This window comes from Erinaceus europaeus, chromosome X (genome assembly GCF_950295315.1).
Source record: "Erinaceus europaeus chromosome X, mEriEur2.1, whole genome shotgun sequence".
NCBI lineage: Eukaryota > Metazoa > Chordata > Mammalia > Eulipotyphla > Erinaceidae > Erinaceus > Erinaceus europaeus.
Window position 1 is genome coordinate 108316802 of NC_080185.1, and position 26523 is coordinate 108343324.

The window sequence follows — 26523 nt, forward strand, 5'->3', positions numbered from 1 at the left end:
TGAGCATTCTCAACTTTGGTAGAAGGGTATGACATTTATAAGAATAGAGAACCAGAAGAGGCAGAAGCACAATGGGATAAGTTAGGAAAATTCATGAAAAGAGAATGGCTCCACGAGAAAACTCTCTGAGACTTTCAGCCTATTTTAACACATCATGAAAACTTTTACTGTGTATGGGATTATTTTAGCATTTAAATACAGGGAATAGCTAACTGAGACCTAGTATCCATTTTATTTATTTGTCTTAAAAATTGCTTATTAACTTACATTTCTTTAAAAAAGTTTTCAGTGCCTTAATAGTGTTTTACAAGGTTATAAGGTTTGAGCACAGTTCCTCTCACCAACAAAGGTTTGAGTACAGTTCCTCAGCCTAAGAATAACATCATAGTTTTCCCAAGGCCTTAGAAACAGGTTGGCTACATGTTTGTTTGTTTATCTGTTGCAAGTTTATGTTTTTCAATTCTCTGTATTCTGCACATGAGTGAAGCCATCCATCTGATAGCTGTTTTTCATTTTCTTACTTATTTCACTAAGCATAATCTCTGTCAGTTCTATCCATTTTTGTCCCAAAATATACAATACTGCCTCTTTTACTTGCTAAGTAGTACATTTCTTGGCCAATTATCTACAGTTTTTCTTCTTAATATTGGAATATATCGACAATAAATGTCAATGCACTGCTTGATGAGATTAAAAGATGAAAGACATAAAGATCTTTGGTGCATACTCCCAGAGGGATAAAGACTAAGGAGATTTCCAATGGAGGGGAGAGGATATGGAACTCTGGTAGTGGGAATCGTATGGAATTGTACTCCTCTTATACTGTAATTTTCTCAATCACTATTAAATCATTAATACATTTTTTTAAAGATGGAAGAGTAAACCTTATTTAATATTTCTTGTTAATTGAACAGCTAGAGTGTATGAGGGAAGTGAAGTTGGCTACCACCTATTTTCAGAGCAATTTTGTCGGAGCACAGCCCTGCTCTTTTTTTATTTATTGATTTAATTATGATTGACAAGTTTGTTGGATAAGAGAAGTACAATTCCACACAATTCCTGCCACTAGAGTTCCACATCACACCCCCTCCATTGGAAGCGTTCTTATTCTTTTTTTATTTTTTTTAAATTTTTTATTTAAGAAAGGATTAGTGAACAAAAGCATAAAGTAGGAGGGGTACAACTCCACACAATTCCCACCACCCAATCCCCATAACCCACCCCCTCCCATGATAGCCTTCCCATTCTCTAGCCCTCTGGGAGCATGGACCCAGGGTCGTTGAGGGTTGCAGAAGGTAGAAGGTCTGGCTTCTGTAATTGCTTCCCCGCTGAACATGGGCGTTGACTGGTCGGTCCATACTCCCAGTCTGCCTCTCTCTCTCCCTAGTAAGGTGTGTCTCTGGGGAAGCTGAGCTCCAGGACACATTGGTGGGGTCTTCAATCCAGGGAAGCCTAGCCAGCATCCTGATGGCATCTGGAACCTGGTGATTGAAAAGAGAGTTAACATATGAAGCCAAACAATTTGTTGAGCAATCATGGATCCCAAGCTTGGAATAGTGGAGAGGAAGTGTTAGGGAGGTACTCACTGCAAACTCTAGTGTACTTCTGCTTTCAGGTATATATTTTGCAGTAGTTTATGGATACGTGTGAACATAAGCTCTCTCTCACAGAAACTGGTGTATATCTAGGTTATGGGACTTTGTTAGAAAGTGAACTACCTGAGATGAAATTAGAGTGTACTATGAAAGGAAAGGTCTCACCCGAGTAATGAAGGAAGCTTTATTATTCTTTATCTTTATTATTCTTTATTTATTCTTATTCTTTATCCCTCTGGGATTATTATTATTATTTTAAAAATTATTTATTTATTCCCTTTTGTTGCCCTTGCTGTTTTATTGTTGTAGTCACCATTAATGTCATTGTTGTTGGATAGGACAGAGAGAAATGGAGAGAGGAGGGGAAGACAGAGAGGGGGAGAGAAAGACAGACACCTGCAGACCTGCTTCACCGCCTGTGAAGTGACTCCCCTGCAGGTGGGGAGCCGGGTGCTCGAACCCGGATCCTTACACCGGTCCTTGCGCTTTGCGCCACCTGTGCTTAATCTGCTGCGCTACAGCCCGACTCCCCACTCTGGGATTATTGAACCAGGATCATTATAAGGTGCAGAAGGTGGAAGATCAGGCTTCTGTAATTGCTTTTCTGCTGGACAGGGGTGTTGGCAGGTTAATCCATACTCCCAGCCCATTTCTCTCTTGCCCTGGTGGGTTAGTCCTCTCTCTGAGGTGGTGTTCCAGAACACATTGGTGAGGTTGTCTGTCCAGAGAATTTACATTGGCGTCACATTAGCATCTGCAACTTGCTGGCTGAAAAGCATTAAGATATAAAGCAGAACAAATTGTTTAATAATCAGGAACCTAAAGGTAAGAATAGAAGAGATGAGATTTCATACTGTTTATGGCTGCTTTTGCACTTCAGAGGTAGAATTCAGTTATTGCAACATAAGCCATATGACCTACAAAGCCTTAAATGTTTACTCTCTAAATCTTTACAGAAATGTTTGCTGGACCATCCTCTAAGAGGGGGGAAAAAAAAGTCTGGTATTGGTTGGGCTGGGTATATTGGAGGTAATCTGCCTCATTGTGAAATGAAGAATTGTTTTAACATACATTTTGGTGGGAGTTTTTTTTTTTAAGAACCACTTCCCTCTCTTCTTTCTCTACACACATGCACACACACAAAGGTATGTATTGTTATGTGTGTGGGGGGGGGGGAGAGAGAGAAAATGATAGCAATATTTTTCAGGACAATGAACTTTCATGAAAATAGATGAGATAGTAGTAAACCTAACATTCTAATAGTTTTCTAATTAAATGAATAAATAAAGAAAGAAAGAAAGGAAGGAAGGGAAAAGAGAGAGGGAAAGAAAGCAAGTACTATCAGAAAATTTATGTCTACACACACACACACACACACACACACACACAATTTGTAATTTGTAGACATCATGATTCATTTTCTCTAAACATTTTGGCAGGGTTTTCTTCAGGGTTTCTCTGGTCAGGTTGACTTTTTCAGATAGAAAGAGGGAGAAACAAACTTAAGAGGAGGAAATAAATCAGAGGAGCAAAACTTGCTTGTAGTAGGGGCCAGGCTCAAACCTGCATTGAGCACATGGTAAAGCAAGCAGCACACTATCCATGTAGTATGAAGTACTGTCTCACTATTGGTGATATTGAAATGCCAACTGAGCTGTTTTGCCAGCCCTAGTGTGTGTGTGTGTGTGTGTGTGTGTGTGTGTGTGTGTATTTGCCTCTAGGGTTATTGCTGGGGCTCGGTGCCTGCACTACGAATCCACTGCTCCTGGAGGCTATTTTTTCCCTTTTGTTGTCCTTTTTGTTTATCGTTGTTGTTATTATTATTGTTGTTATTGTTGTTGGATAGGACAGAGAGAAATTGAGAGAGGAGGGGAAGACAGAGGGGAATCGAGAAAGATAGACATCTGCAGACCTGCTTCACCGCCTGTGAAGCCACCCCCCTGCAGGTGGGGAGCTGGGGCTCAAACCAGGATCCTTATGCTGGTATTTGCACTTGGCGCCATGTGCACTTAACTCGCTGTGCTAACTGCTCCACTCCTTTGCTTGATGCTTCCATTTGGTGTCTGGGATATGTGTGTTCTGTTGAGTGAGCCATGCAATGCTATATATTGACTTTGATCTCTGAAATATAGTAATTCCTTTCAGGTTTCTTCATGATATGGTAACTATTTTCCCATTTTGTAATTAATAATTGGGGCAGATGCCATAAAGATGTTTGAGTATCTTGCTCCCTTTCAAAATGTCACCCACTAGTTTAAGCATACATTGATTGTTTTACTCGAATGAATTAAAATTGCTGAAAAAATGTTGACTTTTACTGTAATTTTCCTGTATTTGTTGATATTGTTTAGTAAGGAGCCTCTGTAACTTACTACCCTTCCTTAATCGTTATGAACCTGTGAATCCTTATTTAATAATTTATAGTGCACCACTACATTATGTAATTTTATTATATGCATCATATATTGTTACAGTTATTATTATTAATGAAATTGTTCCAGGTCTGGTCAGTGGAAGTCCATTCAAGTCAGTTTCAGTTTCCTTTTGACTTATTGCACTTTGTGAATTTCCTCACTTTATGCTACAGAATGGTGCTCTAGCTGTGCATTTGTTTGTCTCAACCTTGAAATAAGATGTTCTTCAAAGAACTCTCTGTTGTTTTTTTTTTTTTACTTTAAACTTGCTCCTTCTCAAACTGCTCTTGTTATTATTAATTTCATGCCTTTTCTCTGTAGTCAAGATTATTATTTGATCCACCTTAGTACTTAGGTTTATATTCATTCTTTGACTCCACTAAGTTCCATTCTATAACTGAAAGATATGAAAGCAAAAGTCATCATCATGTATAATTTCTTTTTTATTATGTACAATTTCATTAGAATTGTATTTGCTTGTTGTTTCAGGTGTTTGTTATTGTTTTCTTTTTCTTTAATGTTTGAGGTTATTGTAGGAACTATAAAATTGCATTATCTCTAGTAATTATATAATGGATGGACAGTACAGAGAAAAGAGCATGAACTAGAACTCAGGGAATCTAATTTTTAATGTTTACCCTATCTATATCTTTGGTAAAGTCAGCATTGATTTCTGATCCTTAGTTTCTCAACTTTCAAATGGAAACAACTTTGATTTGCCTTTATTTCAGAGAAATAGTATATATAAGAAATCATTTAGTCTGTGACGTATCTCTGTCTTGAATTTATTTGAAAGTATTGTATGGGGAGGGGACCCAGAGCTTTGCACTGGAGGAGGACACATTGGTGATGGAAGAGTTGCAGGATGGCATATATTTGTAGATGATATGAATTTGTGACCCTGATATGATAATATTCTTATAAACCAACACTTCCTTAATAAAAAAAAATCTATTTAGAAAAGACAAGGGGGCCAGAAAGTAACACAGTCAATTAAATGCACATTACTACATTAAAAAAAAAACCCAGGTTCAAGCCCCTGTTTGCCTCCTGCAAGGGGGAAGCTTCACAAGTGGTGAAGCAGGGCTGCAGGTGTCTCTTTTTCCCTCTCTGAATCCTCCTTCACTCTCATTTTCTCTCTTCCCTATCTAATAAAAGATACATGAACGTTCTTTATAACATAAAAATGGAATTATGATTGATATATAATGACAAGAAAACAGGTCACATGTTAATAAATGTGTAGGTATTTAAAACAAACTCAAAGGTTAAGGAGTGATTCCTTTCTTTGAAACATGTTTTTAATTAAATGGACAAATAATTGTTGCCTCTTCCTTTCTTTCTACCTTTCTCTGTCTCTCTCTTGTTTGCTTCAACAAGCATGTTGTTAAGTGATCTTTCCATAGTTATCATATTTCATTGCTTTAGATATGAAGATCTAGGGATTGTTTAGATTCTACTTTTCATAGAGGAGAGACTTACAGATATTGAATTTATTAAAGTTATCATAACATTCTTTTCACTCATGTAAAAACTTATTTATAACATTAGATTCAAATAATTTGGAACTCATGAGTGACTGAAAGGATTAAGACCGAATCATATATAACAGTCGAACTCGAAACAGCCTTTAGAACATCCTAAGAAATTAAACCGTGTCATCCCCAAATCATCAAATTTGGTCAACAAGTGTTGGTCTAGTTTTTGCCTCAGTTGCAAATTAGGGCTGGGTAGATAATATAAAATATACTACTGTAACCTATCACATAGGATCACTTACTTCTTTTAGCTCACTGCCAGCTTCTCCATGCATCAATCTCTAATCAGAGACTGAAATATTATTACTTACTAGAAAGCTTTACCACTTGCCTTTAGGTTTGTGCCAAATGCAAGCCACAGTGGCTGACTCCTTTGTTATAGCAAACTTTGAATAATAAATCATATTTTCTTGTTCTTAATTCAGTGCTATTTGTATATTTCCACATGACTGTCTTTCTTGACAGATCTTTTTCTTTTCTTTTAAAATTCAAACAGATTTTATTTATTCGTATGTTTATAAGTCACCCAGATCTAATGAAGAAGAAAACCAAGAAAATTATGTTTTATATTTTTTCTTAAGGACAGGACTAATAATCTCTTTTTCAGTAATAACTAATCTTTGAATAGCACTATGCACATCATTATCAAACTCTCCCTTTCAGTATACTCTCCAAAAGCAGGTATTAAAATAGCATGACAGGTTATAATTCATTATCACACTAAACACAATATCTCATCATGTCTTCTTAACAGGGTAGTAAAAAGAATTTTAGCATTAAGTGGGCACTGCCAACAAACTCAAGAGAAATACTGCTTATATATGCCAGAACAGGCAAGAAACATAACTTTTAGTGGGAACCTGGTTTCCTTATGCTTTCCAAATGTGCAGAAATCCCAACCATAAATCATTAAAGAATAATAAAATGAAAATTATTGGAATGCTATTCTTAAATAATTTCAGTTGGGCTGTCAAAATAGCTGACTCAGATAGGTGCTGCTTTGCCATGTGCATGACCCAGATTCAAGCCCCACCCCCACCATGCTGAAGAAAACATCTGTGCTGTGTGGTCTCCTTCACTTTTTCTTTGTGTCTCTTTATCCTCTCTCTGTGTGTAATCAAAATATCTGAGTATTTGCTGTTACTAATTTAATATTTTATTCTATGCATAATTTCCCTTCTGGTCTCATTACAATGCCAAGTAAATGGAAAGCTTTATTTTCCATTCATAGAGTATAGGCACTATGAAGCAAAATGTAAATGAAGGAGAATTTATGGGCCCTTCATCTTGATAGCTTATAACTACTAACTAGAAATAAAACTTATTGTGTAGAGGCTATGTAAAGTTAAGGATTGAATAAAAAGCCATTGTTATAGAAATCTAGAATTAGGAATGTGGAGTGAAAAGTCAGGGTAAGGAAGGAATTTCTTTTTTTTTTTTCTCCAGGGTTATTGCTGGGCTCGGTGCCTGCACTATGAATCCACCTCTCCTGGAGGCCATTTTCCCCCCTTTTGTTGCCCTTGTTGTTGTAGCCTCGCTGTGGTTATCATTATTGCCATTGTTGATATTGTTCATTGTTGGATAGGACAGAGAGAAATGGAGAGAGGAGGGGAAGACAGAGAGGGGGAGAGAAAGATAGACACCTGCAGACCTGCCTCACTGCCTGTGAAGCAACTCTCCTGCAGGTGGGGAGCTGGGGGCTCCAACTGGGATTCTTACACTGGTCCTTGTGCTTTGCACCACATGCGCTTAACCCACTGTGCCACTGCCCGACCCCGAGGAAGGAATTTCATAGAATATCTGTTGGGCTGTGCCACGGAGAAGAGATAGAGGAGATCCGGAGTGAAGAGGGAACACAAATCTTTATTTGCACGGGCATCTTAGAGTTGGGTGAGAGCTCAGTGGTTTGGGCCACGAGGAGGTAGCAAAAATGGCCGCCTCCTGGACCACCCTCCCTTGCATCTAATCACCAATGTGAAAAGCGGGCAAGAGAGACAAGGGGCATAAGAAGAAGGGCTTTATAGGGCAACAACCAGGAGTGACTTGTCGGGACAGGATTGGTTGAAAAAGGCACTGTGAGAATATTGTGGGAAGTGGCAAAGCCTGAGGGGACAGCTTGGCAGATGTGACTGCATCTGCATAATTCCCCAGCATCATCTCAGAAGCTGAACTCTTTAACAGAGAAGCCTACCCATCAGGATGCCGGCCAGACTGGATTGAAGACACCACCAATGTGTCCTGGAGCTCAGCTTCCCCAGAGACCCATCCTACTAGGGAAAGAGAGAGGCAGACTGGGAGTATGGACCGACCAGTCAACGCCCATGTTCAGCGAGGAAGCAATTACAGAAGCCAGACCTTCTACCTTCTGCAACCCTCAATGACCCTGGGTCCATGCTCCCAGAGGGATAGAGAATGGGAAAGCTATCGGGGGAGGGGGTGGGATATGGAGATTGGGCGGTGGGAATTGTGTGGAGTTGTACCCCTCCTACCCTATGGTTTTGTTAATTAATCCTTTCTTAAATAAAAAAAAAAAAGAAAAATAAACACCTGCAGACTTGCTTCACTGCTTATAAAGTGGATCTCCCTTGCAGGTGGGGAGTGGGTGCTTGAACCTGGATCCTTCTGCTTGGTAGTATATGCACTTAACTGGGAGCACCCAGCCCAGGCCCAGTTCTGTAGATCTGTAAAAAAAAAAAAAAAAAAAAAAGAAGCCTACCCACACTTGTCTCATGAAACTTTATTATATCCTTGTGTTTACTATGGTTCCTCAAGGTAGATTTTTCTCACTCTCATCATGTACAGTAAAATTTATAATGTTATCTCACAAGATTGTCAGAAAGGAAATATGATAGTACCTTAGGAATAATTTAAGGCATATAATGGACTTTCAGTAGGATTATATATTGTTATTGTGAATTGTTGTTTATTTTCGGTAAGGGAATAGTATTTACAATTGATTTTGAAGTTGTCATTAGGTTAAAATTACACTAGATTATATCATATTTGTTTTTTATTATATTCATTTATTTACTGGATAGAGATAGAAATTGAGAGGCAAGAGGAGATAGAGAGACAGAGAGACACCTGCAGCGCTGCTTCACCACGAGCAAAGCTTACCCCTGCACCTGGGGACTGGGGTCTTGAACCTAGGTCCTTGAGCATTGCAACATGTGTGCTCAAACGGCTGTACTGCCACTCAGCCCCTATCATATTTGCTGTAAAGAAAAGCACAAGAAATCATGATTCTCTAAGCCTGCTGTATATAGAGAACAACAAATCTGAAAAAATAATTTGATTTAATCATTAATCTTGCTATGGTACATTTCAGATTACAAATAACTTAATTGGGTCGTGGCATCTTAATTGCAAAAAAAAAAAAACAAAAAAACTAATAACTGTTATCTCCAGTTTAGAAATCAGAAAACTGAACCTTAGAATAGCTACATCCATGTCCAGGGTAGGAATATTAGTTCATATCCAGGTCTTCTATTCTTTCTGCAGACTTCAGTTTACTTAGTGAATGGTCTGGAGTATGATGTTTGAAAATAGAGATGAATAAAAACATGATGACTTTAATGACTAGGATGAAATGCTTACTTTTACTTTTAGATAGCTCATTGGTGGTGTGCATGCATGAGGCCCTGGCTTTGATCCCTAGCACCACATAAAAACAAGAAAGACAAAAGCAAATGTGAAGCATCACAAAAAAGGCATCATGGTGCTACGGGTGTCTCTTTTTCTTTCTCCCCCTCTATAATCCCCTCCTCTCTTAATTTCTCTTTGTCTTTGTCAACAAAAAGACAGTTAAAAAATAAAAGCCAATAAATAAATAAATAAATAAATAAAAGCCTAGGACTCGGGCGGGGTATCGCAGTGGGTTAAGCGCAGGTGGCTCAAAGTGCAAGGACCAGTGGAAGGATCCCGGTTTGAGCCCCTGGCTCCCCACATGCAGGGGAGTCTCTTCATAAGCAGCGAAGCAGGTCTGCAGCTGTCTATCTTTCTCTCCCCCTCTCTGTCTTCCCCTCCTCTCCATTTCTCTCTGTTCTATCCAACAATGACAACAACGATAATAACTACACCAATAAAACAACAAGGGCAACAAAAAGGGAATAAATAAATAAATGGCCACTAGAAGCAATGGATTCATAATGTAGGCAATGAACTCCAGTAATAAACCTGGTAATAATAGTAATAATAATGATAATGATAATAAATACTAGTAGTAATGTAGAATTAAAGTAATCGGAATAATGACAAAAGCAAGCCGATTTAAATATTTTCTTTAAAAAAATATTTGGGGGAGCCGGGCAGTGGAGCAGTGGGTTAAGTGCACATGGCACCAAGTGCAAGGGATCTGCATAAGGATCCCGGTTTGAGCTCCTGGCTCCATACCTGCAGGGGGTTTGCTTCACAGATGGTGAAGCAGGTCTGCAGGTGTCTTTCTTTCCCCTTCTTTGTCTTCCCCTCTTCTCTCGATTTCTCTCTGTCCTATCCAACAACAATGACAGCAATAACAACCACAATAACATGATCATAAACAACAAGGGCAACAAAAGGGAAAATTTTTTTTAAATTAAAAATTAAAAATATATTTGGAATCGCTTTTTAAATTTTTTATTGGATATAGGCAGCCAGAAATCGAGAGGGAAGGGGGTGGGAGAGAAGGGAGAGAGACAGAGAGACATCTGCAGTACTGTTTCACCACTTGCAAAGCTTTCCCCTTAAAGGTGGGGGACTTGGGGCCTCGAACCCGTTTCCTTGCACATTGCGAGATGTATGCTCAACCAGGTGTACCACCACCCAGCCCTGAGTTAAATATTTTCTCATGTATGTAGGCTTGAACACTCTAAGAATAGCCTCAATTTCATTTACTTCAGGTTCTCCAGAGTTGGGGTTTGGAAATATATATTGTGTAAAAGGCCATTTGATGTCAGGGAAAGAGATAGTGGCTATTAAAGTAATCTGAAATTAGGTGAATAGAAGGGTACCCTTGAGAACAAAGACAGATGGAATTCAACTGAAATTCAGATGAAGAATAGTAGAAGGAGGAGACAGAGAATATAGGAGTTATTGGATGATACATAACCCTATACTTCTTTTTTTTTTTTTTTTTTTTTTATTTAAATTTTTAATTTAAGAAAGGATTAGTGAACAAAAGCATAAGGTAGGAGGGGTACAACTCCACACAATTCCCACCACCCAATCCCCATAACCCACCCTCTCCCATGATAGCCTTCCCATTCTCTAGCCCTCTGGGAGCATGGACCCAGGGTCGTTGAGGGTTGCAGAAGGTAGAGGGTCTGGCTTCTGTAATTGCTTCCCCGCTGAACATGGGCGTTGACTGGTCGGTCCATACTCCCAGTCTGCCTCTCTCTTTCCCTAGTAAGGTGTGTCTCTGGGGAAGCTGAGCTCCAGGACACATTGGTGGGGTCTTCAATCCAGGGAAGCCTAGCCAGCATCCTGGTGGCATCTAGAACCTGGTGATTGAAAAGAGAGTTAACATACAAAGCCAAACAATTTGTTGAGCAAACATGGATCCCAAGATTGGAATAGTGGAGAGGAAGTGTTGGGGAGGTACTCACTGCAAACTCTAGTGTAATCCTGCTTTCAGGTATATATTTTGCAGTAGTAACCCTATACTTCTTAAAGTTATGTTCCAAATTTGCAATAAATAAGAAGAGTATTTTTTTTTTCTCTAGAAAGGATAAATCATTGAGTTGAGAAAAGTGTGTTTCAGAATGTGGTGCTTTTTGTCTGATTCTTTGGTGAGGGAAAAGGGTGGAAAAGGTGATTGAGAATGTGGTGTTCCTTGTCTCTCTTTGGTGAATGAAAAATGGGTGGAATAGGTGAATCATAAGCTACTTCTCAGGTAGAGTGTCCACATTCTCTTCTTCATCATTTTCAGGCCTCCAGGGTATTCAGGAACCTATCCATTCCACCCTTTTCCACCCTTCAATTATGGATATGACTTAAAGTGGGGCAAGTAAGGTGGGCAGCAACACAAGAGAAAAAGCAACACCTCATAGCTCTCAGCTATCAATGGAGAGATACATTCTACTAAGTAGAGACTAAGTGTAAAGGTTACTGACTTAAATGATGGTCATTTATTCTACTGTTATGTGGCATTCAGATGCTAATACAAATGGCACCCAATTGACAGGAAACCTGGTGATCAACAAGTGCTGGCCTTTAGCATTGGTCTCTCAGATTCAGTCTCCTGTGTAGGGTCCAGGAAAACCCCTTAAATGATCTCCCCTTCCTTCTGACTTGCTCCAACAAGAACATGTTGGGCAACTCCTCTATTCTGAGAGGAACTTTCGCCTTTCATTCATCATGATTTTTATTATTTTAGGTTTTTTTTCTAACAGTGTAAATTAAGTGTATTCTCTGGGAGTTCTCATTGAAAGATTTCTTAAAGGAGAATGCTTTCAGATGGGAAAAATGTCAAACTTGTGATTATATAGGGGATATTGTAATGTTGCCCACAAATGTTGGGGAAATGTATAATTATAGAGGCTATGAGAAATATAATTAAAATTATCTAGTGCAATCATGTCCTTTTTCTATGTACGGAAAGGGATTGTTGGTTTGAAAATAAAATAGACATCAAGCATTTCCCTATGTGTGCTTTATATAACACTGAGGTTTTAAATAATACATCACTTTATTTAAAATCTACGTACATGGTAATTGCCACTGTATAATGTATGAAAGATCACTTCACTAAGTTTAAATCTGGTTTGCAATGTGGGCTTGACATATATTTTATTATTTAAAAAAAAGCCTCTTAAATTACCCTTTGTGCACTTCTAAAATACAAGCAGCTATTTTTAGAAAAATAATCATGAACTCTAGCTGTTGCTAACCTGTTTTGTGATCCTTTGCTTTCTAGATTCAGTTGCCTCTTTGAAATGACATTTTACTTCCTGAAAAAGGTAGGCAGCAACAAGAGATTTAAATACCACCTAAGAGAATGTTAGTTTATTTATTTATTTTTCCCTCCAGGGTTATTGCTGGGCTCGGTGCCTGCACCATGAATCCACTGCTCCTGGAGGCCATCTTTCCCCCCTTTTGTTGCCCTTGTTATAGCCTTGTTGTGGTTATTATTATTGCCATTGTTGATGGTATTCGTTGTTGGACAGGACAGAGAGAAATGGAGTGAGGAGATGAAGACAGAGAGGGGGAGAGAAAGATAGACACCTGCAGACCTGCCTCACCGCCTGTGAGGCGACTCCCCTGCAGGTGGGAAGCCAGGGGCTCGAACCGGGATCCTTAGGCCGGTCCTTGCGCTTTGCGCCACATGCGCTTAACCCACTGCGCCACCGCCTGACCCCCTTGAATGTTAATTTTTAATATCATTTTGAATTTCTTACATGATAAGACAGTCTTTTAAGAAATATTTTTATTTAAAAAAATTTTAGTTGTTGCTTGGACTTTGCCATTCTATACTTTTTAGAGAGAAGGAGAGACACAGAGAGGGAGGAAACTATACAACATCACCAAAACTTCCTCCAGTGTGTTGGGGGGCTGGCCTCTAATCTGGCTTGTGCAAATGGCAAAAGAGGTACACTATTTAGGAAAGTTATTTTTACGTGACCTGTTTATTTACTTTAATGATAGAGATACCACATCACTGCTTAGCTCCGACTTACGGTAGTGAACTTGATCAGGCATTAAAATCCAGTGAACTGCCTTTTCAGTTATTGCTGGGGCATGGTGTCTGTATGACCAATCCACCACTCCTGGCAGCCATTTTTTCCCTTTTTATTCGACAGTATAGAAAGAAATTGAGAGGAGAGGGACTCTGGGACTTTAACTTGAGTCCTTTCACATGTAACCTCGTACACCACCAGCTGGCCCCGATATTGTAAATGTTTTAAACTCATGTATGAATCATGGTTACATAGTCAACTTTAAAAATCAAAAGCATAATCAGGCCATACATATTTTTTGTTATCTTTATTTATTTATTGGATAGAGACAGCCAGAAATTGAGAAGGAAGGGGGTGATAGGGAGAGAGACAGAGAGACACCTGCAGCTCTGCTTCACCACTTTGGAAGCTTCCCCCTGCAGGTGGGGACCAGGGGTTCACACCCGGGTCCTTGTGCACTGTAACATGTGCACCAAACCAGGTGTGCCACCACCCGGCCCCTGTGAATTTTTTAAGGTTTTTTAAACTTATTTTTTAATGCTTTATTATCTTTATTTATTTATTGGGTAGAGACAGCCAGAAATCGAGAGGGAAGGGGAGACAGAGAGAGAGAGAGAAAGAGAGAGAGAGAGAGAGGGAGACCTGCAGCCCTGATTCACCACTCACAAAGCTTTCCCACCTTGGTGCACCACCACCCAGCGCCTAGTTTTTTTTTTTTTTTTAATATATGCCATACATATTTTAAAGTATGCCTTGCCAATCATATTGTATAGTTAAATAATCTTCTAAGATTCTATTTTAATGGTTGCAGTTTATTCCATCATAGGTATATACCAATTTAATGTTCGTTTTCTGTCGTTGAAGATATAATTTACAACCACCTTTTTATTTTTAAAAATAGTAGGACAATGAACGCTAAATCTTTCTTTTTTAAAAAAAATATTTATTTATTCCTCTTTTGTTGCCCTTATTTTTTATTGTTGTAGTTATTATTGTTACTGTCGTTGTTGTTGGATAGGACAGAGAGAAATGGAGGAGGGGAAGACAGAGAGGGGGAGAGAAAGATAGACACCTGCAGACCTGCTTCATCACCTGTAAAGTGACTCCCTTGCAGGTGGGGAGCTGGGGGGTTGAACCAGGATCCTTACGCTGGTCCTTGTGCTTTGCACCATGTGTGCTTAACCCACTGAACTACCGCCTGACTCCCAAAACTGTATCTTTCTGTGCTTGATTATTTCTTTGGAATAAACATAAACTCTACCAATATGTGTCAGAGAATGCTTGCTTAACCTTGCTCTTGCCATTTATAGGTTCTTATATGTCTAGTTTATTTACATTTTTATAAACAAAACTTTTTAAAATTTAGATCATTATTCTTCATCTGTGCACTTTAGACTGTTATTAAGCTCTCTCTCTCTTTTAACTTTTATTTATAAAAAGGAAACACTGACAAAAACCTCAGGATAAGAGGGGGACAACTCCACACAATTCCCACCACCAGATCTCCGTATCCCATCCCCCCATAGCTTTCCTATTCTTCATCCCTCTGGGACTATGGAGCCAGGGTCATTAATGGGGTACAGAAGGTGGAAGGTATGGCTTCTGTAATTGCTTCGCCGCTGTACATGGGCATTGACAGGTCGATCCATAGTCCCAGGCTGTCTCTCTCTCTTTCCCTAGGGGCAAGGATCTGGGGAAGCAACACTGCTTCATGACTCACAAAGCTTTCCCTGTGCAAGGGTTTGAACCCTGGTCCTTGCACATTGTAACATGTGCACTCACCCAGGTGCACCACTGTCCAGCCCAATGGTTATGCAAAAGACCTTTATCCTGAGACTCTCAGGCCCCTGATTGTTTAGTAGGTCATCAGCCTTTCCATCTACCTGTTTATCTTTCTATTTATCTATCTCTTTCTCTCTGTATCTCTCTCATTAAAAGAAAATAAAACAACAAGTGATTGCTGCTAAAAGCTGTGTTAACTTCTCAGTGAATTCATATCTCATGCCATAAGTGATAAGTGTCTATGCGAACTTCCAGATTCTTGAGTAAATAAATCCCATGCTACTCACAGGTAAAGTCACCCTAGCTAATGCAGAAATATACTTGAGAATAGAATATTAAGATATAACAGGTAGATATTATTTCTAATTCTTAGAGAACAGTAATGTATCATAGGACTTATTCTTAATTTTCTAAGAAATTTATAATTATAAATTTCAGTAGCTTGAAATTAATTGCCTTTTAGCAATAATGCCTTACAGCATCTTAGAAAAATAATTTAGTAGAGTACGATCTAATATCTTGGTCTATTTGAAATGTTAAAATTCCTATCCTATCTCACTTTTGTGTTCTAGGAGATTCAATGCTACCCTAAATCTTCTTTTGCCCAAACTGCAAATTACAAAACTCATCCAATTCTTTCATTACACATATTAGAAAGCAGAAGTCGAGAGATGTGAATAGTTTTTTTTTCATGACTGTTCAGCAGTATATCTATGATGAAATCAAGCATTATTATACTTCAATTATATTTTCACTATTTATCAATGACTTTTTGATGTAGTTATTTTCCAACATTTTTTTTTTTCACAAAAAGAAACCAGATGCTGATTTTTACACAGAACCATTGGGAAATGAGTTAACTAAGGCTACCTGAGAGGTTGTTCATCTTCAGTGTGCTACATCCAAGTCCATTTCCAATTTTATTTGTGTCCTCTCATTTTTTTTTTCTCATTGGTCTAACTAAGGGTTGGCCAATCCTATCATTTAAAAATAATACTTCCATAAAATGGACAGCTAATTTCATGAAGGAAAGATGATTTTTACCACATATATTTTATATGGTAAAAAAGTTCTTCAACTTATCAAAAGTTAGATAAAATTTTAATTTTAGTATGCTCAACTACTTTCAAGTGAAAAATAACAAGAGCCACTAGCAGCTTACATTGAGTTTTTTCAAGACCTTACAAATACTATTGCTAGTAGTTTATTAAATATGTGACACATATTCTTCAATGCTGAGAGATAGCCTTTAAGAGAAATCATTTAGGGCTAGGTGGTGGTATACTTAGTAGAGCATATTTCTAAAATGCACAAGGACCTGGGTTGAAGACCACAATCTTCACCTTCATGAGCTGTGAAGCAGTGCTACAGGTGTTTCTTTTTCTCTCTCACTATCTCCCATTTCCCTATCAATTTCTCTCTGCCTCTCTCTACTCAATAAATAACAAAAATATTTTAAAAGAAAAATCATCAAGGTTCAGGTTGTGGATCACCTGGTAGAATGCACATGTTATCATACATGATAACTGGGATTCAAGCACTTGGCCCCCTTCCTGCGAGGGTGGAAGCTTCACGAGCGGTGGGACACTGCTACAGGTGTCTCTCCACTATCTGTGTTTCTCATTCTCTATCAAAACATAGTTGCTGGGAATGGTGGAGTCATGCAGGCACATTGCCCCAGCAATAAAAAGTCTCAGTAGTTTTATAAATACATTTGTTGTGGTATTCATTACTGTTTATAAAATAATAATAGCAAATTAAATTATGAAATTCATTAGAACTACCTAATACTTTTCCCTGGAGTAGGCTAATTATATTGTGGACTCTCCTTGTATCTATAATCTAATTTAAACCTGAGTGGTATTAAATATAAGGAACATAAAATAGTATTTTTAAAGGCTATGTCAGTCACATTCATGCACTAAAATTAAATATGCAGTCATTCAGAGTTAGCTTGTTCATTATGTTCCATCTTATTTTTATGTTTTGGAGTTGGAGATTCTACTTCTGAATTCCTCCATTTGCTTCCTGGGTTGATATCTGGCACTCAGTTGATAGAGAAGAGGCGTAATGGAATGGCCTAGAAGAATGTTTAAAGTATAGCTTTTTATAGATGAATAAATTGAGGCAAAAAAGAAGCAACATGACTTACTTGCCTGAAATGAAACAATGACTCAGGTTCCTGGCAGGAATAGAGCATGAGTTCTGGATTTAAGACTGCTCAATTTCACTCCACATAGTCACTCTTTTTCATATATGTTCTTTAGTAAAGTGCAGTATACACTGACTCTTGAGTAAGATGATTTATTTTTTTTAATTTTGTTCCTCTTCTGTATGTACTTCACTGTCTAATTATCATATAAAGATTGTTCTTCAAGGTTTTGCCAACCTTTGCTTCTGTCTCAGAGCTATTAATTTCCATAGTTTGCTTTGACATGAGGAGTTTTTGCTGCTAGGTTTTGAAAAATTAGTTTCACAATAAAAAGTTTTATCCTGTTTAATTTGTTTTTTCAAATTTATAAACATATAGAATAATTTTTTGAAATGAATCTATAGGATATTTTTTATTGATTTAATAATGATCAACAAGCCTATAGAATTTTTACAATATGATAAGGGTTCCTTTTTTCTTGAAATCTCTATTGGAGTTTTCAAAATCTACTCAAACTAGATAGTGAGAACATGATAAAGAATGACTATCTCTTGAAAACTCATTTATGAAATGTGATCCTCATCAACATGACTGATTATAGGTTCATTTCAGAATCTCTGAATTTGCCCTATGCTCTTCATATCCTTTCTTAGACAGATAAAATATGGTTTCAGTAACTAATAATAATCAAGATAAAATTAAATGACTTACAAATGAGTTTAAAAATTGTATTTATCTTGGTATTATAAAAAGAGAAAAGCTATTGGGTATTCTCTTCCAATGAAATCATTGTGGATTGATTGAAAATATAATTTGTATACAAAAAACAAATAGACCTCGTAAATTTCAGATGGACATATTATCTTCCAATACAATTATTCCTGCATGGTGCCTTTAAAATGTGTTGGTTTTACCATGATTATTTAATTGCATAACAAAATTTGATAGACATTTCTATTATTTGAAACTAATATGTATAATCCTGGAGGCAAAAAAAAATAAATAAAAAGAATACGGATTTAAGCAGCCCTTGAAGTAAAACAATGAATATAGTGGTGGACTCTTAAGCATGAGGTCCCAAGTTCAGTCCCTGATATTGCACATGCTGAAGTGATGTTCTGCTTCTTTCTCTCATTTAAAAAAAAATTTTAAGTATTTATTTATTTATTTATTTATTTCCTTTTGTTGCCCTTGTTTTTTATTGTTGTGATTATTGTTGTTATTGGTGTAGTTGTTGTTGGATAGGACAGAGAGAAATGGAGAGAGGAGGGGAATACAGAGAGGGGGAGAGAAAGATAGACACCTGCAGACCTGCTTCATCTCTTGTGAAGCGACCCCCCTGCAGGTGGGGAGCCGGGGCTTGAACCGGGATCCTTATGCCAGTCCTTGTACTTTGCGCCACGTGTGCTTAACCCGCTGCACTACCATCCGACTCCCTCATGCTTTCATTAATAAATGCATAAAATACATCTTAGAAAAGAACAGTAATTTAAAATGTGCTATATTTATGCCAGTCATGATTAATTTGACAAACATTTACTTGTCTGTGTCAGGTTCTTTTCTATGTTCTACTAATTAAGTACTGAGTACTACAGCTAAGATCCCTGTCTTCATGGAACTTAAATTCTACCCAGGACTGGAATAGATAATAGTCAGTGTAGCTTGGAATGACAGAAATAAAAATTAATTAACAATAAAAATAATCAAGAGAAAGAGCTTTAAGTCTTGGAGTCATTGGAAACTATGGTGAAGCTGTTGGAAGGAGTGAAGCAGATTGTTAATATCACTCTTTGAAGATAACACTATGAAATTATGCAGAAAGCTGGGGAGTTAGCTCAGTAGGTAAATTATAGAACTTGCATGTGTGAAGTCCTTAATTCTATTCCCAGCACTACATACACAGAGCAGAGCCCTGTACATTTCAATTTCAATTTCAATTTCTCTCTCTCTCTCTTTCTCCTTCTCTCTCCTTCTCTGTCTCATATGTTAGATAATCTTTGAAAAATATGGGCATGGGATTTGATACTGTTAATTTGACAGTTACTTTTGAGGAAATTGTGTGTTGCTTCACAGCAGACAGGTGAGGCAGGTATAAGTGAAAGGAAGAAACAACAAGTGCAAAGACCTTAAGGCAACAAGGACCATGATATGTTTGAAGAACAGAAAGAAGTTAAGATTGGATTAGAGTGAATAATCAAAAATACCTTATGGGAATTGCTGTGAGAAGCACAGAAATTTAGGGTCCTGGAAACCATAGGAAGAGATTTGTATTTCATTGTATGAACAATACAAAGTAATTAATGTATTAAAACAGGTGAGATAAATTATTTGATTGACTTAATATCAGCAAAGTCTATTTATTGTATAGATACAGGAATATCAGTTGAAAGACTATTGTGGCAGCCAAGGGATGAAATCAAGGCAGCTTGAATTACAGAAGTGGTAATGGAAATGGAGAGATAGGTATTCATCTGATGTGTGTTCTGTATAGAAAATCAATGATACTTGATTGATTGTTAGGCTAGGAAAAACATAAAATTCCATTTTGAATGTTTTCTTTTTTTGTGATGCCTGGCACATAAGTGGAGATAACAAATAGGTAGGCAGAGTCTAAAGTCCAGGGGATGTTGTGAGCAGGTGATATCTATTGATATTTAGAATCAGAAGCATGAATTTGACACTTAAAAGCTGTAACCTAGGGGACAAGAGAAATGGGAGAATGGTAGAGAATAGGACCTGTATGTAAAAAGTCCTAGGTCTAGATAAGAGATTGCACTCATATGGCAGCAATTGTAATGTAATTCATTAACCCTACCCATAAAGAAAAAAAAAAAAGAAAAAGAAAATCTATTGTACAACCCCCCCCCCTCAAAACAAAAGAGAAAACAAACAAAAATCAACAAAACATCTCCCACATCAATCCTTGGCACCACCAATACAATACAAATCTGGGCAAGCTTTGCGAAAATACAGATACTGTTTCCTGGTTCCAGATAAGTTAGAATCCTTAAGGGGGACCCTTCATGTTTTTATTATTTAAGAGTTCTAAGTGATTGAAAGAGCAGCTAACCTTGAGAACCACAACTATATCCCTTCTAAAGCTACTTGCCACCCATCAGTTTCTTGTGGCAAAAACTAAGTTTTGAGAAAGACAACATGATAAAGGGATATGAACTGGTTGTGTAAAATAACAACCTTTAGACAAATCATTAGGGAAGCTGCGAGAAGTCTTGACAAATGTCGTTTTGATATGTTGATGATCGGGTGGATGTTAAGAAAGTAGAGGCATTCCAAACCACAATGTTCTTGGAAAGGAATAAGGGATATAACTGAATGCTCAAGTAGAATTGATGGTTTTTTTTATGGGAACTGGGGGCACTGATGCATTTGGATGGAGCTTACCCTTTTATTCTTTATGAAATATTTATTTTATCTTGTTCAAAATGCAGAAAGGGCCATGTTGTTACAAGGGAATGAAACCTACCTTAGGTTTCCACAAAGAATTGGAGAGTTCATGGTCATACTTTAGGACAATGGAGATATATGCTGAGGAGGGAGAAGTCAGCACTAGGTTTTGATCATTATTCATAGGAATAAGAGATTATCCCCTTTGGAAGGGCTGACGACTCAGTATCTAAGGATGCCTGCTCAGTATCTAAGGATGCCTATACCTGGAGTGGGAAAGATTCAGAAATGAATGCCAAAACAGCCCAGCATGTCTTGATCACATGATGTGTAGTTTCCTCATTTTTTCTGACCTCTGCCATAGAGGAAGGCGAATATATATATTTTTTCTTTCACTCATATTATGTTTAGGCCTGAAAAGTGACTGGGAAAAGCCAGGTTAACCAGAGAAAATCAGATTAAATGTATGCATTGCATACATTTGGGAATATCTAGTGATGAATAACTCAAAGGAGTGATTTGAACTGGATCTTACAGAGCATCATAGCAAAAACCAATAATTTTGTACAGATGTGATAAGGCAATGGAAACAAACTTTGACCTTGTAAGGGTGGTAAATTGTGGGAAGGCAAAGTAAAGGGAATTAGTGTCAGACAAGATATAGTTTTAGCAAAATTTTCTATGTATTGATTCATTCCTCTGGTGCTATCTCTGGACCAAAAAACATCTGGTGTTTTTTCTGGAGATGAACTTTTGTCCCTTCTGTAGAAAGGTGGATATTAAACACCTTTATAAATTTATATCCTGCTTTTAGGCAAATATGCGTTGGGCAGAGAGTTTTTCTTGTATCTGCTTTTTCTCAATTGTCTTTAGTTCAAAATAATATTCCAAAGTAGCATATTTCGCATGGCATATTCTGCGACTCTTCACTGCCAAGTTTCTATAAAATGTAGTCCCTGCCAATAAGTTCAAGAAACATATTGGTGCTTACTGATAGGAAAGAAAAAAGACCCCAAATGACCCAAAATGTACTGAAATAAGCACTAGAATGAGTTTTGAGTGCATAGATAGTTTAGAATTTGATAGTGCTATAGAGAAATCTAAACTATGCGAATTCTAAAATTGTATCCCAAATTATATCCTGGTCATAGACATTTTAATCTCTCAATAATCACAGTTTTTCCTTTTATGTGCTTTGATAAACATGCTATGCAAAAGTTTCACACAACTATATCACATAGGTAAGGATATAGAGAGGTTCTACCTTGAAATCTGTAATACTTTTTTTTTCTCAAATGAGGGTAAACTCATTTTTTTTCTGTGAACCTAAGACCCCCTTCCCCAAAACAATGAAAGAATCATCATTGAGTTAAGGGATAAAATAGTAAAAATAAAAAAAAACCTAGTCCTATATATGGTCCCATGATAGGTTCACTGCGCTGTGATGTCTATATAGGATTCAATAATAGCGGTATAGAATGTGAACAAATGAGAATTGATGTTTTCAGAGACAAATAATTGTGACATAGCTACCCATATAAAAAGGCATGAACTACAGATAACATAAGTGGCAACTACATTTGTCATATTAAAGTTTATCTACTTTAGGAAAAAAAAAATGGGAGGAAGGGGAGGAGGAGGACATGGGCAGAATCTTCACCAAATAAGACCAGCAGACATATGGAAAGTTCTAAGTCACATTATCAGAGAAATGCAAATAAAGGCAACAATGAGATACAACTTTATACCTGTGAGACTCATACATTAGGCAGGACAGAACCAAGAAATATTAGAGAAGATATAGGAAAAAGAGATCCATCTACACTACTGGTGGGAATGTAAATTGGTACAACCCCTATGGGAAACAGTCTAAAGTTTCCTTAGAACACTAGAAATGGACCTACCCTATGACCCAGCAATTTCTCTCCTGGGAGTTTATATAAAGGAAACAAAAATACCTGTCCAAAGAGGTCAATATATACTTATGTTCACAGTAGCACAGTTTGTTGTAGCCCAAACTTGGAAGCATTCAGATATCCATAGACAGATGAGTGGTGAAGAAGGTTGTGGTGTGTATATACAAAGTGGAATACTACTCAGCTGTTAGAAATGAAGTCATCCCTTTTGCCTCATCTTGCATGGAGCTTGAAGGCATCATATTAAATGAGGTAAGCCAAAAAGAGAAAGACAAAGACGGAATGATCTCACTTAAAGGTGGAACTTAAGAAAGAAGCATAGAAAGGGAAAGCACGTAGTGAACCATGGACTGGGTGCGGTGTATTGAACCAAAGCAAAGGACTCTGGGGATGGAGAGAGTAGAGAGGGTGTTGGATCTTGGTGCATAATAGTGAAAATGAATCTAAGTTGGAGGTGAGAGTGTTCTCCAAACATTTATTATGGACAGATGAGAAATAAATTATAGCCTAGCTACATGTACTATAAACCATTAAGCCCCCAGTAAAATTAAAAAAAAAGTATTTTCTAGTATGCATTTTTTTTGTCCCAGGTGTTTGATGCCTGCACAGTTCCACTATTTCCTTCCAACAACTATTTTTCCCCTTTTTTGATAGGTGAGATACAAAGAGAGATAAAGATGGAGAGACAGAAAGCTAGAGAGATAATGGCATTATTATTCCACTTGTGAAGTTTCCTTCCTACATGTGGAGGTGGGGTACTTGAAATCAGGTCCTCACATATGTGCTTTACATGGTAAATCATGTACCAGCCCCATTTCCTCTTCTTCTGATCTCTCCAACTGAAAATGAACATATCATTATCATTAATGACTCTATGGCCCAATGATGTCAAGTGGACTGAGCAGAGGTAAGCCATTTTGGATGTACAAAATGTACTAACATTTGTGAGGTTTATCTCTCCCAGTTGTTCATTGTAAAAGAATGAAGTAAATTGTTTAGCACACATGTACCTGCTGCAGTTAAGCCCATAAAGAAAGATTAATTTTCCCCCTAGTAGACTGGAAAAAATATGACTTAAATACAAAGATTCCTTTAACAGTCTATGTATATCCCACTTTGTTACTGACTTGTGCTAAGCTTTCCCTGAGCCCAGTATTCTTGGAAAACAGTGACAGTTAAGATATCCCTTACTCTTGTACAGAACTTGCTTAAATGAGATCCAGACTCAGCCCCTGACAACAGCATATGCCAGAGCTGATTGGTGCTCTAGAGTCTCCCACCACTTTCTTCATTCTTTCTCTCTCATACAAATCAATCAATTTAAAAAGTAACTAAAAACAAAGGAAGTTGCTTTTAAAGGGAAAAAATTCTTTTTTTACATTCTTTTTTTTTTTACATTTTTTACACAGAATCACTTTTCCTCATTAGATCTACATAAGACTTCTGGTTGTTTCCTTTGCTTATGACACTGATCTGTTTGTCCCCACTTATAAATGAGTAAATGCCTCACTTCGCATGTCAAAACTTTAGACTTTTATCCTCCCAGGTAACTCAACTTTCGCCTACTCTTGAATTTAGGTCAGTATTGAATGCATAATCCACATCCCATAATGGTCCCTCCCAAAGAATTAGATAACCTCAAAGAAAAGCATTTCCTGCTAAGGGTGTAATATGCCATCTGTTTATCCTATGTCCCCACATTCCATTCTTTCTAACGTGTGTACTCCTCCTTATAAAATAAGTCATGTACGTCAGCTCCGAGAGGTCTACACATCATTTGATGTCTTCCCTATTAAAATAGCTACTCTCCTACCAATGAAGTAGTCTTTTTTTTTTTATAATTAAGTTCTTCCTTATCTAATCTAGATAGTATTTTATTTGATATCACACTTTCTTTTCTTAACTCAATGATTTATTAAAAATAACATTTATAATGATACCTCTCCTTCCCCTACATCCACTCTTTTGGTATCATTCCTTGAAGATAGAACATAATAAAATACCTAGTTATAGAGAAAGAGGGATAGTCTGTGCATCAAAGGAGGGCATGACCAACATATAACATAGTTTTTTTTCCTCTTAAAAAGCCCAGAGCCTACATAGCATAGACTTGCAAAAGACTTACATCCCTGTGCCTCCAAGGTCCCAGATTCAATCCTAGGGCACCACCGTAAACTAAAGTTGAACAATACTCTGGCTAAAAAAGAAAAGAAAAGCTAGAGCACATTTAGTGCCATATTAGGGCCAAGTTCATGTCAATATTGGATATGATGGAGTTATCGTGTCTGGATTTTACTCCAACACTGACAAATTAACCCTTAATTTGCTTTCACCCTAAATTCACACTAACCTAACCTTACTTAAGTAAACTTAAATGTCTTGAAAGATTATTGTTTTTTATTAAGATTTATTATTTTCTTTTTAAAAATATTTAAAATTTACTATTGGATAGAGACAGAGAAATTGAGAGGGGAGAAGGAGATAGAGAGGGAAAGAAACAAAAAGACACCTGCATCCCTGCTTCACCACTCATGAAACTTTCCCCCTGCAGGTGGGGACCAGGGGCTTGAACCCAGGCCCTTAAGCAGATGCCCCACCTACCCTCCCCCCGCCTCCAGTTACTGCTTTTCAAATGTACTTTGTTTCTCAATGTCACACCTAAAGCACTCAAAGTTTGATATCATTTAGTTAAGTGAAATATGGATTGGGAGAACTGAAAATCAGTTCAGGGAAAAGTCCAACCTAAAGAAGTACAACCATTCCTTAGCATACTTCTTTTTTTTTAAATTTTTTTTTCTTTTTTCTTAAATCTTTTTTTAAAAATATTTATTTTATTTATTTATTCCCTTTTGTTGCCCTTGTTGTTTTATTGTTGTGGTTATTATTGTTGTTGTCGTTGTTAGATAGGACAGAGAGAAATGGAGAGAGATGGGGAAGACAGAGAGGGGGAGAGACAGATAGACACCTGGCAGACCTGCTTCACCGCCTTTGAAGCGACTCCCCTGCAGGTGGGGAGCTGGGGTTCGAACCGGGATCCTTATGCCGGTCCTTGTGCTTTGCGCCACCTGCGCTTAACCCGCTGCACTACAGCCCGACTCCCTCCTTAGCATACTTCTATATAGGCAATATTATGCAAGTAGAACTGGTTAGTAAGTGCATAAAAATTATAGTGAAGTCAGGCGGTACATCTCAACCAACTAATATAGATGTAATATTGTCTTAAAATTTTCTGGTAAGCTCCTCTTTTATCATTACAAATCGTGACTAGTTGACAATGCTATTGAATTAGTTCAGTGACATACATTGGAAATGTGTTTCTTGACACTTTTTAATAATCTTCAGGTACAGACCTATGACATTCATTGACAGGAAGGATATAGTCATACTCAGCTACCCAACTCCAACATTTTAGTATGACAAAAAAAAAAAAAGACTAGAATTCTTACTCTGTTGACCTTAAGAAGACTCAGCATGCTGTCCTGAAGTCACTTCAATGAAGGAAGGCTTTTACAAAGTTGTTAATTAAATCTAGGGCTGGCACCCTTTGGGGAGAATACCAGAAAATTGGAACAAAAAAAGAGGTGCAGCTTACCTCACAGTAGGAAAGAAAGGACCTTTTAATTGGATTAAATCACATAACCACAAAATTTATGGATCCTAGCCACTATACCAAAGAGGTGAGAAAATTTCAAATTAACTCATTAGGCTGATTGGGAGCATAAAACTCACCATTCATTGAGAACTTTCAAAAATAAAGTTTATTAATGCAAAAGCATAAATAGAAGTCATGAAAGAAAAGTTCTCAGAGCTTTGTGATTTTCAAAAACCATTTTAAAATAAAATTAGTTCAATTAGTTTTTTAATATATTTTTTCTTGCCAAGTAGGCTTTTTAAAAATCTTTATTTATTTATTGAATAGAGACTGCTGGAAATTGAGAGGGAAGAGATGATAGGGAGGGAGGGAGATAGAGAGATACTTGCAGCACTGCTTTACCACTTGTGAAGTTTTCCCCCTGCAGGTAGGGAATGGGGGCTTGAACCTGGGTCCTTGTACATTGCAATATGTATG